The sequence below is a fragment of the Triplophysa dalaica genome, chromosome 21 (assembly GCF_015846415.1).
Source record: "Triplophysa dalaica isolate WHDGS20190420 chromosome 21, ASM1584641v1, whole genome shotgun sequence".
Taxonomy (NCBI): domain Eukaryota; kingdom Metazoa; phylum Chordata; class Actinopteri; order Cypriniformes; family Nemacheilidae; genus Triplophysa; species Triplophysa dalaica.
Genome location: NC_079562.1, coordinates 20,307,150 through 20,322,147, shown reverse-complemented (window position 1 = coordinate 20,322,147; position 14,998 = coordinate 20,307,150). Strand labels below are relative to the sequence as shown.

At 41.0% G+C, this 14,998-nt stretch overlaps 1 protein-coding gene across 3 annotated transcripts in view; it reads right to left on the bottom strand.

Annotated features, from left to right (window-relative positions):
• elmo2 (engulfment and cell motility 2) overlaps positions 1 to 14,998 on the bottom strand; it is a 51,273-nt gene that overhangs the window by 12,510 nt on the left and 23,765 nt on the right. The gene's annotated exons all lie outside the window — the stretch shown is intronic.

The window sequence follows — 14,998 nt, the reverse complement described above, 5'->3', positions numbered from 1 at the left end:
CAGGCAGGTAGTCTAGTTTAGTTTAGGAAAATGTTTAAGCCAAATTCGAGTTCCTATGACAAACATGACAAATACATATTAATCCTTTTAATCAAGTTTAATTAAAGTTGTCACGTCAGGCGTTAGAACTAATGCAGCTGGCGCACAGCTGGGTCCTGATCGAGGAAATGGTGCAGCACAATCTTTTAAAGATAGTCTGTATGCATGACATGTATATATATATATATATGTGTGGCGCTCTATGGTGCGGCAGGGTTTTGAGCAGAGTCCAGAGCTGTAGCGTACAGCGGTGCGCTGGTGTGTGTGCCATCACAGAAAACAATAAGGTTTTAGTTTGTTAACATTAGTTAACTACATTACTAGCATGACTAAAAATACAACATTAACTCAACATTACCTCCTCTTAACTCTTTCCCCGCCAGCCTTTTTAAAAAAAAGTTGCAAGCCTACGCCAGCGTTTTTTAACATTTTCACCAAATTTTAATGGCTCACAGTACATTTATACACATAATATGTCCAATGAAAGAACAGAGTCTCTCCTTTTAAACAAAAGAAAGTTTATTCTTCTATCTTCATTTTTTCTCTTTTTGTCACTCCGTAGATGTGGGTAGGTTTCTTCAAAAATGCATCATTTTGATTAAACAGATGAGATAATTAACGTTTTTTGTCAAAGATTCCGCCCAGATTACACTCAAATCAATCATTAAAAAGCAATAAGAAATATAGGTTCTAGGTTCGGGGATTCTGTACTTTTTCCCAAAGGTGTGTAATAGAGCTACCTGCAGTACAACAGTAGAAAACTCTGATTGCCGTAATAACTCGTCAATGGCGGGGAAAGAGTTAAGATCATACAACTGTTATCAAACAAATTTGAAAAAAAAGTATTTGATCACCATTTCCTATATAGGTACAGGTACAGGCCCTAGGCCAGAGGTGGGCAAACCTTTTAGACCAACGGGCAACATCAAGTTTTGCAAACCAAGTGAAGGGCCACATACCAAATCCTTGATAAAAGAACTTTAATTTGCACTGAAGGTGTGCATGGAACATTTTCAAGCCATGAGTATGTACGTGTTAATCAGAGCAATGAGCCTGGTCACCTATCCTTGCAAGGCTGTCAAAGTCTGGAGTGATCTGCGATGTAGAGATCCTCAGGATAGCTGACAATTGGCTTTTTATTCAATTTGTTTTGCGGTGGGATTTGTTGAATTTCATGACTGCGTAGGTTTATTCACACCAGGTGGATCCAAATAAAACAAGCATTCTTTGAGCATGTTTTTTTTATTTTAGGGAATTGTTTTTCATCTAGTAAAGCATAAAACTGGTTAACTGGTGCTGTCTGAAACGTCTCCTTTGAAGTATTGAGTGGCCGATGGCATGCCAGCGTCTGGTGCGTTTAGCGCCACCTGCAGAAAGGGAGTGTTGAGCGACAGTCTCTTTGTTGGAATTATGTGCTTTAGGAACTCTTAGAACGGCGGACCCCACAGACTCCCATTATATGAAGCAGAGAGGGCTGCGGATTTACCAAACAATCTTTTTTATGGTTCTACTCAAGAAGAAATGTCACCTTCATCTCAGATGACCTGGGGGGGAGTAAATAAACAGGAAATTGGAGTTTTTGGGTGAACTATCCCTTTAAGCAGCTGAATGAACAGCCGATGGTTAAGTTATCTTGCCTGTATAATGTTGACAAGCTTCACAACCACTTTGACAACATTTTCTAGCTTCACACACTTTTACACAACGCTTCTTAATGTATGATGCAGTGAAGAAATATTCATTCTTCTGAGTTCAGGCTTTCGACTTTTACTTTCTTTTAACCTTTTTAGCAGTCCAGTGTATTTTACCGGTGAGGTTTGGAGATCCAACCGTTTTAAACATTGTCAGGCTTTCCCAAGGCAGGTTATTTTTTCCAGGCAGGCAAACACATGATCATGCAAATCCACGCCCCTGGTCATTCCCATCATTGGTTCCATCCCGAGGAGTTCAGCTCAACTCACTTTTATTGTGACATAACCACATGTGGTGAGTGAAAGTCTTGGGTGCGTACTCTATACAAAGTAGAATGCAGTTGGACTGTATGACAAACAACTGTATGACTTTACAGATATCAGTGAGAGTATGTAGTGCAGACGAACAGTGCAAAGTAAAAAAAAAACTGTACAAAGAAGACAATATACATACATACAGTTGTGTTCAAAATTATTCAACCCCCAATGCTGTAAATGGTTTTAGGGAATTTAGTGTACATTTGTAATTGTATTCAGAATGAAATCCTACAAGGACTTCTTAAAGAACCATATGCAACTAAAATGACATCAATTAGTTTTGTAAAACAGTAGTAAATGTTTCTTTTGTGAATTCTTCATTGACATAATTATTCAACCCCTTAAAGACTACCACTCTGAAGAACAGAGGTTCAATGAAGTGTTTTCAATCAGGTATTGAAAACACCTGTGGATATCAAAGAGCAGCAATGAAGCCTAATAAGCACCAATTAGGCAGCTTTAAAATGACTGTGATACTCAGCTCCTTCTAGACATTTACTGGTGTGGTTACAAACATGGTGAGGTCAAGAGAATGGTCCAGGAAGACAAGAGAACAGGTGATTACTCTTCACAGGAAGGGCGATGGCTATAAGAAGATTGCAAAGATGTTAAACATACCAAGAGACACCATAGGAAGCATCATTCGCAAATTCAAGGTAAAGGGCACTGTTGAAACGCTACCTGGTCGTGGCAGAAAGAAGATGCTGACTTCGACTGCTGTGCGCTACCTAAAGCGTAGAGTGGAGAAAAGTCCCCGTGTGACTGCTGAGGAACTGAGAAAAGATTTGTCAGATGTGGGTACTGAAGTTTCTGCTCAGACAATACGGCGCACCCTGCGTAATGAAGGCCTCCATGCCAGAACTCCCAGGCGCACCCCCTTGCTGTCCCCAAAGAATAAGAAGAGTCGACTGCAGTATGCCAAAAGTCATGTGGACAAACCACAGAAGTTTTGGGATAGTGTTCTGTGGACTGATGAAACAAAATTAGAACTGTTTGGGCCCATGGATCAACGCTATGTTTGGAGGAGGAAGAACAAGGCCTATGAGGAAAAGAACACCTTGACTACTGTGAAGCATGGCGGGGGGTCAATCATGCTTTGGGGCTGTTTTGCTTCTGCAGGTACTGGGAAGCTTCAGCGTGTGCAAGGTACCATGAATTCTCGGATGACAATGTGTTGGAGTCCGTCACAAACCTGAGGCTTGGAAGACGTTGGACCTTTCAACAGGACAATGATCCCAAGCATACCTCCAAGTCCACTAGAGCATGGTTGCAGATTAAAGGCTGGAACATTTTGAAGTGGCCATCGCAGTCACCAGACTTAAATCCGATTGAGAACCTCTGGTGGGACTTAAAGAAAGCAGTTGCAGTGCGCAAGCCTAAGAATGTGACTGAACTGGAGGCTTTTGCCCATGATGAATGGGCGAAGATACCCGTAGATCGCTGCAAGACACTTGTGTCAAGCTATGCTTCACGTTTAAAAGCTGTTATAACTGTAAAAGGATGTTGTACTAAGTACTAAGATTGAATGTCACTTGGGGGTTGAATAAAACTGATAATGATGTGAGCTCAGAAAAGACATTTGTGGTTATTTCATTATAAATGTTATGTTATATTAGTCTGACCTACACGTGCCTCTTTGATTTAATTGTAAGCAGGATGACTGAATGATCATAATCAATGTCAAACCGACCAAAACAATCAATTTCAGTGGGGGTTGAATAATTTTGAACACAACTGTACATATGGACAGTATATACACAATATACACAAGATATACACATTAGACATTGAACATACACATTAAATATTCAGGTGTACACATGAATTGTGTATGTATAATGGATCAACCATATAGTGCACATAGTACAGATATAGGTAAAAGGAGTGTGAGCTTGTGGAGTGGATCAGTTTTTGATTTTGAACAGTCTCATAGCCTTATGATAAAAAGCTGTCCTTTAGCCGGTTTATGCGGGACTGGATGCTCCGGTATCATCTGCCCGAAGGCAGCAAGGAGAGTAGCCTGTGATTGCTTAAATCATTGATGATCTTTCTGACTTTTCGCATACTTTTCTCATATGCATGACATGTATATATATATATATATGTGTGGCGCTCTATGGTGCGGCAGGGTTTTGAGCAGAGTCCAGAGCTGTAGCGTACAGCGGTGCGCTGGTGTGTGTGCCATCACAGAAAACAATAAGGTTTTAGTTTGTTAACATTAGTTAACTACATTACTAGCATGACTAAAAATACAACATTAACTCAACATTAACTCCTCTTAACTCTTTCCCCGCCAGCCTTTTTAAAAAAAAGTTGCAAGCCTACGCCAGCGTTTTTTAACATTTTCACCAAATTTTAATGGCTCACAGTACATTTATACACATAATATGTCCAATGAAAGAACAGAGTCTCTCCTTTTAAACAAAAGAAAGTTTATTCTTCTATCTTCATTTTTTCTCTTTTTGTCACTCCGTAGATGTGGGTAGGTTTCTTCAAAAATGCATCATTTTGATTAAACAGATGAGATAATTAACGTTTTTTGTCAAAGATTCCGCCCAGATTACACTCAAATCAATCATTAAAAAGCAATAAGAAATATAGGTTCTAGGTTCGGGGATTCTGTACTTTTTCCCAAAGGTGTGTAATAGCAGTTGCAGTGCGCAAGCCTAAGAATGTGACTGAACTGGAGGCTTTTGCCCATGATGAATGGGCGAAGATACCCGTAGATCGCTGCAAGACATACACTGCATACACTGCATGATGTAGATGTCCTGGAGAGAGGGAAGCTAATCTCCTATAACACAACGGGCAGTTTGCACAATTCTCTGCAGGGCTTTGTGGTTGCCGGGGTTGCTGTTTCCATACCAGGTGGTAGTGCTGTAGACGTTTTTTTATGGTCTCGGACTTGTCTTTGACTCGTTGGTATTTGGTCTCGACAAATGTTCTTGTCAGTCTTGTCCGAGTCCAGCAATATGTTTTATTTTATCCTTCAAAGCAAAACATTGATCAATCAATATTCTTTTGATCCGAAAACGAATGATTCGAAAACTGTTGCGGACTCACGACTCAAGAATGAGAGCTGTGGGTGCTCATAAGTTCTTGCTTCACACAGCAGTTCAGCTCAGTGTGTGCTGTTGATGTAACTAAATAACTCCGGTATATTGGTTCAAGTCCGCAGGACTGTCATGCATGCCAGAATGTGATAACTTAATTAATTTGTGGATAATTTAAAGTGTTTACAGGAGAAGCTTAAACGCGAACAATTCAGCTGAAGTGGTTCGACCGGTTCACTTAAAAAAAAAGAAACGTTTTTCATAAGGCACGATGTCAGTGAGCAGCGGCACAATACAATTTGGTTTTGCAAACCAAAACGAATTTAACGACAGTGCACTTAAAAGGAAACTTTTTGTAACAAAACGTTCCCGTAACCGAAGGGACAAATTCAATTTCGTAAGACACCTGCAAAGGCATCACAAAGAGTTTGCAGTTTGAGTATTTTTATAAATTTAGAAAGTAGGGCTTAAAGATAAGATTGATCGTATTTTTATTGTCATTGTGATATGAACATGTTATGTAAGGATGGGCACCGAAACGTGCTTTTAAACGAGCCTTGAGGCCTCTGCTCTTTTTGCCGGCTCCTCTATCGAACTTCGAACACGCACGGGCATGGGCACGGGTGCTCTTACTGGCGGCTTCTCTATCGAACACACATGAGCAAGGGCAGGTGGGCTGATTAAAATTGTTCCATAAAAAAGTGGTTTATCTTTTGGTTACTTTGGGGGACTTATCAATAGGTAGGTATGTGGTCTTGTAGTCATGATTATTTTCTGTCTCTGTCTTTACTGTCTCAGTTGGACTCGGTTTTGACTTGGACTCGAACCTCTCTGGACTTGGACTCAAACCTCTTTGGACTCGGTCTTGACTCGGTCTCAACTAGTCCTGGTCTTGGACTCGACAACAGTGGACTTGAGTACCAGGCGGTAATGCAGCCAGATAATGCAGTTAGAATGCTCTCACCTGTGCAGGTGTAAAAGGTTCTGAGGATTGTTTGGCCCAATCCTAAACTTCCTCAAGTGCTTGAGAAAAAAGAGGCGCTGGTGTGCCGCCTTTAGCACTGCATCAGTTTGAACAGTCAATGTGAGATGCTCAGTGATGTTAACCCCAAGGATCTTGAAGCTGTTTACCCGCTCCACGGGTGTCCCATCTATGGTGATAGGGCTGTGTTCCTTATCCTGCCTCCTGAAATCCACCACTAGCTCAATGGTTCTGTTGGTGTTGTGCAAGAGATGGTTCACCTTACACCAGTGTGTCAGACTGCATACCTCCTCTCTGTAGGCCGACTCATCGTTGTTAATGATCAGGCCTATTACTCTCGTATCATCAGCGAATTTCACAATGCATTAGAACTGTGTGTGGCATTGCAGTGGTGTGTGTATAGGGAGTAGAGGAGTGGGCTTAGGACGCATCCCTGGGGAGCACCGGTGTTGAGAGTCAGTGGGGAGGAAGTATTGTTTCTTATTCTGACAACTTGACATCTGCCTGTCCGAGAGACCAGAACCAGTCACACAGGGATCTGTTTAAAACCAGACCCTGGAGCTTCAAAACAAGTTTGGTATTGAATGCTGAGCTTTAGTCTAAAAACAGCATTCTCACATTTGCGTTCTTGTTGTCAACGGTGGGAGAGAGCAGTGTGCAGGGTGAAGGCGATTGCATCGTCGGTAGAGCGGTTGCTGCGATATGCAAACTGTATAGGGTCTAATGAGGCAGGCAGCAAGGAGCAGATGTAGTCTCTGATCAGCTTCTCAAAACACTTGCTGAATGGTACAGGACAACAGTCATTCAAACATGTGATTTTAGCCTGCTCTGGGATGTACAAAAGGACCACAGACAAAGAGAGGGACAGAATAAAAATGTCTGTAAAAACTCCAGCTAACTGGTCAGCACATACTCTGTGATGTTACCAATGCCCTTCCACATGGTTCTTGCGTCGTTGGTGTTAAACTGTCCTTCTATTTTGTCTCTGTATTCAAGCTTGGCACATTTTATAGTTTTCTCGAGAGCATAATTAGCCTGCTTGTGATCTGATGCATTGCTGGATATAAAAGCGGAGGTTCATAAGGATAATGCCATTGGAACATCGGCATTAATTCATGGATTTTGATTGGGGAGGATGCGGATTGTTTATGTCGACAAAAAAGCACGGTACGGTGTCCAAATAAGCCTCAATTTTGTCATCCGAAGCAGCCCGGAACATTTGCCAGCCAACGTGATCAAAACAGTCTTGTAGTATAGAGTCTGATTGGTCCTTCCAGCAGTGAATCGTCCTGGCGCTTCCTGTTTTAGCCTCTGCCTGTAAGCGGGCAGGAGCAGAACCAAAGATTCAAGATTCTTTATTTTTGTCACCATACATGTACAGCGAAATAAGAGTAATCTAATCTGCAGTGCAATAACGCATAAATTAGCGAAAGCTACCAACTAGTATATAAACCCCCACAAAAAACAGTGCACTTTTTTTGAGCAAAAAGTGCTGTGTGATATTGCACACAATAAAGAAGAGGTAAATGGAACAGCATAAACAAACAAAAAAACTAAATAATATATGATGTTGATCAACAAAAGGTGTTGTTCACTTAAGTCTGTTGAGATATAAAAAATGCCCCATCAGATTGGTGCATTTCTCATTTATTATGTGTGTTGTGTGTTGCTGGCAGCGTTAAGCTCCCGTATAGTGCTGGGATAAAAGCTGTTCTTCAGTCTATTTATCCTTGATTAAGTGGAACCAAAACCGTTTACTAGAGGGCAACAATTCAAACAATTGATGTCCAGGATGGAAGGGATCCTTCAAAGCATTTGCTGCCCTTCCAAGGCTGCGTTCAGTGTAAAGTTTCTTTAGGGAAGGCAGAGGACAGCCAATAATCTCTTGTGCTGAATTGATCCTCGCTGGAGAGCTTTCTTGTCTGACGCTTAACTGCTGGCTTACCATGTAGAGATGCAGTATTTTATCACACTTTCAATGGCACAGCGATAGAAGGACATTAGCTATTGCTCTTGCAGAGCTATTGTGTCCTCAAGAAATAAAGTCGCTACAGTGATTTTTTGACCACTAAAGAAGTGTTTGTGTTCCAGGAAAGATCCTCAGCAACGTTTATGACCAAGAATCTGAAAGACGGAATCCTCTGTACACAGACCCCGCTTTTGTGCAATGGTTAAGGTTTGTGTTGCGCTTTCGGAAGTCAATGATGAGTTCCTTGGTTTTTTAAGCATTCAGAGCCAGGTTATTTTCTGTGCACCATTCTGTCAGTATCTGAATTTCATGTCTGTAAGCTGTTTCATCTACTCCTGAGATGAGTCCAACTATGGTCATCTGCGAATTCGATGATAGTGTTAGTAGGATGGATTGGAGTACAGTCATGAGTATAAAGGATCTAGAGAAGAGGACTCAACAAGCAACCTTTTGGGGCGCCTGTGCCCAGAGTTAAGGTGGAGTAAAAAAAAATGGGAGCCTAACCTTACCGTCTGAGGACGGTTAGACAGGAAGTCCTTAATCCAGTGACAGATAGATGGAAAGAGACCAACATCTTAGCTACCAGCCTGTCAGAATGGATTGTGTTGAATGCTGAACTATAGTCAATAAAAAGCATCCTCACAAAGCTGCCTGGGTGTTCCAGGTGGAGGAATTCTGTGTCCAGGGCAGTTGCAATGCCAATCTCGGTGGACGTATTGGTTCTGTATCCGAACTGATGTGGGTCGAAAGCGTCTGGGAGGCTAGCTGTACTGCTGAACAAACCTCTGAAAGCACTTCACAATAACTGGGATAAGTGCAACTGGACAGTAGACATTAAGACATATTTGAATCTATTCCACTATATAGTTGAATCTCTTCATAGTTGAATCTAAATCCTCTGTCCTAATTCTGCTAGACTTATATGCAGCTTCTGTCAATCACCAGATACTGCTAGCAACCTTGTCATCGCTAGGAATCTCGGGCTCTCCTCTCCGTTGATTCAAATCCTACCTCTCCAACAGATGCTACAGGGTGTCATGGAGGGGCTCGCTGTCCACTGCTCACCACTTGGTCACTGGGGTCCCTCAGAACGACACCAAGATCTACATCTCATTTCACCCAGACGATGTCACTGTTGCAGCTCGCATTACAGCTTTTCTCGAGGACATCTCACCTTGGATGAAAGGGCATCACCTCCGGCTGATCCCTGCCAAGACAGAATTACTTGTGTTTCCAGCACACCCTACGGTGCAACACGATATCAACAACCATCTTGGCAATACCACAATCACTCCTTCCAAACAGCCAGGAACCTCTGAGTCATATTTGATGAACAGCTGTCCTTCAATGATCACATTGCAAAGACAACACGGTCATGCCGATATGCTTTTTTCAACATTAGAAAGGTTAGACCCTATCTCACTGAGCATGAGGCACAACTCCTTGTCCAGGCCCTAGTAATCTCAAGGTCCAACTACTGCAATGCTCTCCTTGCTGGTTTTCCTGCAAAGGCTATCAAAACACTCCAGGTGGTTCAGAATGCAGCAGCATGCCTCGTCTTCCAACAGCCCAAAAGTGCGAATGTGACACCCCTTTTCGTGTCTCTCCACTGGCTACCGGTTGAAGCCTGTATCAGATTCAAGTCACTAATGCTTGCCTACAGGACTATCACTGGATCTACACCGGCTTACTTTCACACCCCCCTCTACTCCTACACCCCATTAAGATCCCTGCGTTCAGCAACCAGAGGCGTCTTGTATTTCCTTCTCATAAGGACAGTAATTCGCTTTCCCGCTCAATCTGCTTCACAACTCCTTCCTGGTGGAACATTCTTCCTATCTCTGCCCGGTCAACCGCATCTCTCACAACATTCAAAAACTACTTAAAACCCATCTCTTCAGTGAATACCTGACAGACAAATGGAAAAAAAAATCACTAACCCTTCTCTCAACAGGTAGTGGTCTAGCTTTTGTTGAAACCAGTAACTTTGTATAGGCACCTAATGTATTATTGCTCCTGTATGACATATCGCTTGTTGATCCATAACTCTTTGTAAGTTGCTTTGGATGAAAGCGTCTGCTAAATGACTAAATGTAAATGTAAGACTACTGATGACTGTTTTCTTTGGTAATGGAATAATTATTGCTGATTTCAGGCAGGATGGGATGGTGGCTGTTGACAGGGACAGGTTGAAGATCTTTGTGAAGACTGCAGAGAGCTGATCTGCGTAGTCTTGAGCATCCTTCAGGTCACTCCATCTGGGCCTGCCACTTTTCTTGGATTTATAGCCCTGGGCACACTCCTTACCCTGTGTTCCTGCATTGTAAATGGGGGTGCGTGTCCACTGGGAACAGGTGTGAGTGATTTGACCATTACTGTCGCCCTCACTTCAAAGCAGGCAAAGATGTAGTTCAGTTCTTCTGCCAGTGAAACATTAGCATCAGAGATTTTGTGATTAATGGTTTTGACATTTGTAAGGTGTTGAAGCCCTACATTGTTTAGCTCTACAGTATTTGAGCGAACTTCTATTGTGTTGCAGTCCTTCACATGCATTACGCTCTCAGGCTTCTTGTCATTTGGTAATACCTAGAATTTCAAAATCAAGTGGAGGTGGTCGATCCTTTTCTTATCTAGCGCCTAAACTTTGGAATATTCTTCCCTGAAAACAGAAACATGGCTAAAGCCAGATGATTATATTACTCTAAATGAATCCGTTCCCCAAGATTATTACTATAAACACGAGCCTCGTCTAAAAGGTAGAGGGGGAGGTGTCGCTGCACTTTACAATAATTCTTTTATTACCTCTCAGAAGTCTAATTTTAAATACAATTCTTTTGAAGTCATGGTACTTCACGTATCAACACCTAATACTAAGGACAAAACATTTTTAAAATTGATTCTAGCTATTGTATATAGGCCTCCAGGGCACCACACAGATTTTATTAAAGATTTTGGTGGGTTCTTATCAGGACTAGTACTGGCCGCAGATAGAGTCCTTGTTTTCGGTGACTTTAATATCCATGTAGACAATGATACAGATGCCTTGGGACTGGCTTTCAAAGACACTCTTAACTCCATGGGCGTTAGTCAACATGTGTCAGGACCCACTCACCTTCGTAATCATACTTTAGATTTAATACTTTCTTATGGTATAAATGTGGACGATGTTAAAATCGTTCAGCAGAGTGAAGACATTTTGGATCATTATCTGATATTATGTTTGCTTCAATGGCCTACGGCTGCAAATCAAACTCCTTGTTACAAATATGGTAGAACGATTACTTCAACTACCAATCTGCCTGAATTGTATAAATTATCTAGCATGAGTAAAAACGTTGACGATTTTGACACTACTATTGAAAATTTTAACTCTACTTTCTCGGAAATATTAGACACAGTTGCTCCTCTGCGTTTAAAGAAAATTAAAAATAGCAGCCCAACACCGTGGCATAATGAACACACTCGGACTCTAAAAAAGCGTCCCGGAAAATGGAGCGCAACTTTAAGAAAACTAATCTAGAGGTATTTCGTATAGCATGGAAGGATAGTACTCGAAATTACAGGAATGCAATAAAAACGTCTAGATCCTCCTACTTTTCAACACTAATAGAGGAAAACCATCACAACCCTGGGTTTTTATTTAACACCGTGGCTAAATTAACAAAAAATAAGTCGTCATCGACGTCAGATTCTGATTATCAGCATAACAGTGATGAATTTATGAACTACTTCACGAGTAAAATCACAGATATAAGAGAAAAAATTATAACAATGCAACCTGTAGTGAAATCCGCTGAACAAACTAACTACAGCACCCCTAAGGAGAAATTGCAATTATTTTCTACAGTAGATCACGATGAACTGTCTAAAATCATTAGATCATCTAAATCAACAACATGCACGCTAGACCCTATACCTACAAAACTACTGAAAGAAATGCTCCCAGAAATTATAGATCCTCTTCTTAGAATTATTAACTCATCTCTGACATTAGGACATGTGCCTAAAGCATTTAAGGTGGCTGTTATAAGGCCTCTTTTTAAAAAAACCAAACTCGACCCTAAAGAACTAGGGAATTACAGGCCTATATCGAATTTACCTTTTATTTTCTAAAGTTCTGGAAAAAGTAGTTTCAACTCAATTATGCTCCTTCCTCCAAAGGAATGACATTAATGATGAATTCCAGTCTGGATTTCGAGCATGTCACAGTACAGAGACTGCTTTGATCAGAGTTACAAATGATCTGCTTTTAGCGTCTGACCGTGGCTGTATTTCATTATTGGTGCTGCTAGACCTCAGTGCTGCATTTGACACCATTGACCACAGCATACTTCTACATAGACTCGAAAATTACGTCGGCATTAACGGAATAGCATTGAAATGGTTTAAGTCTTATTTATCCGAACGTTTTCAATTTGTAGCAATAAACAATGAGGTGTCCCGCAAATCACAAGTCCCGTACGGTGTACCACAGGGCTCAGTCTTGGGGCCTCTGCTCTTCGCATTATACATGCTACCTCTAGGAGATATAATAAAGCAACACGGAATTAGCTTTCACTGTTATGCTGATGATACTCAACTTTTTATTAGCGAAGCCTAATGAAACTCAGCAGTTTCATCGAATAAAGGATTGCATAGCTGACTTAAAAATGTGGATGAGTAACAATTTTTTACTACTAAACTCGGACAAAACAGAAGTGCTACTTACTGGACCGATTACTGCTATGCGTAACAACCAAGAATACTGCTTAATGATTGACGGATGCTCCATAAAATCCTCGTCATCAGCTAAGAATCTTGGCGTTGTATTCGACAGTACTCTGTCATTTGAAAGCCATGTCGCCAACACCTGTAAAATTGCATTTTTCCATTTTAAGAATATATCTAAATTACGTCATCTGCTGTCACTGTCAGATGCAGAGAAATTAATTCATGCATTCATGACATCAAGACTAGATTACTGTAATGCACTTCTAGGTGGTTGCCCTGCGGGCCTATTACAAAAACTGCAACTGGTTCAAAACGCGGCAGCTTGAGTTCTTACACGTACAAAAAAGTATGAGCATATAACCCTGGTTCTGTCAACCTTGCACTGTTTACCTATAAAGCATTGCATTAACTTTAAGATCATGCTTATTACCTATAAAGCCCTACATGGTCTAGGGCCGCAGTATTTGAATGAACTTCTATTGTATTACAGACCTCCATGTACATTACGCTCTCAGGCGTCCTGTCAGTTGGTAATACCTAGAATTTCAAAATCAAGTGCAGGTGGTAGATCGTTTTCTTATCTAGCGCCTAAACTTTGGAATATTCTTCCCTGCACGGTCCTGGAAGCAGACACACTCTGTCAGTTTAAATCTAGACTAAAGACTTATCTTTAATCTTGCATACACTACATCTCCATAATATTAATCCTCAGAGGATTTAGGCTGCATTATCTAGATCAGTGGTTCTCAACTCCAGTCCTCAGGCCCCCCCTGACAGTATACTTTGGATGTCTCCCTATTGAACACATGAACGAGTTAATGAGATAATGAAGTGATGATTAAGTCATTAATGATGAACAGGTGAAGTTAACAAACACAATCACTACTGAAAACATCAACAATAAGAATAAAAACCATAATAGTGTTGAGTGTTTCTTTAGAGTGGCTCTTACCCTTGATTTATTATGTTAAATTTTTTGCTAGCTGAAATAGTTTGTTTCTGGTTGATTTTGGTGTGTCACGATCAGTTTAAGAAAGTTTCATTCCAACAACTTTGTCTTTTGTCTGGCTGTTCAGAAACACACTATAACAGCTGATATAAAAAATAAATCAAGAGTAAGAATCCCACTAAAGGAAACATTATTATGTTTTTTGTTCTCACTGATGATGTTTTTTACCAGCAGGTGTTCATCATTATTGATCAATCATCACGTCACTATCTCATTAACTCGTTCATGTGTTCAATAGGGACACATCTAAAATAATCTGTCAGGAGGGGCCTGAGGACTGGAGTTGAGAACCACTGATCTAGATCAACCGGAACCAGGAACACATCCAACAACAAATGATGTACTTGTTGCATCAAAGAGTGCAGAACAGTACTCTACTCTCAGCCAGTCTTGTCTCTTTGATCCAAGGTTACCGCAGGATGCAGTTCATGCCCAGACCTGATGCCAGAGCTGAGAATGGGAAGCGGTGACCTGACAAGAGCTAAGAGCATAGAGCTGGATAAAGGACGCGACAACTTTGTTTTTCCTACAACATTTCAAATGCTATTAGATTGTTAATGATAATCTTAAATCCTTAATTTTTATATTTTTATTAAGCCTTGTTGTGCAAGCACTGTTGAGCTTGTGCAGAGGCAGCAGCTTTTGCCAGAGGGGAACTGGAATCCCCTGGTTGGGCCTGTGTTCCCCTGAGGTTTTTTTTTCTCGATGGGAGTTTTGGGTTCCTCACCACCGTTTGCATATTGTTTTGCACTATCTGCCTGGCCGGGGGGCTGCTTTCGAATTCATACTTGTATTCAATGTGTCTCATGTACAGCTGCTTTGTAACAATGAAAATTGTAAAAAGCGCTATATAAATAAAGTTGAGTTGAGTTGTATGTGGGTATGTCTGTATTCTGTGTTTTCACCTTTTTCTTGTTTTTACAGGTGTATGACTTTAGTTGTTTTGCTTATAGTCAATATGTCTCATGTACAACTGTTTTGTAACAATGAAAATTGAAAAAGCGATTTGTAAATAAAGTTGAGATGAATCAATCTTTCTTTTGTAATCTGCTTTTGTAACCTCGATGGCTTTCTTAAGGTTGCCTCTGGCTGCACTATAGAGGACTTTATCTCTGGTCCTGAAGGCAGCATTACGTTCTTTTAAAAGGGTCCTGACCTCTCTGGTCATCCATGGCTTCTGGTTAGAATAAATCCGGATGCATTTGTCAACAGTGACATTGTCGACAC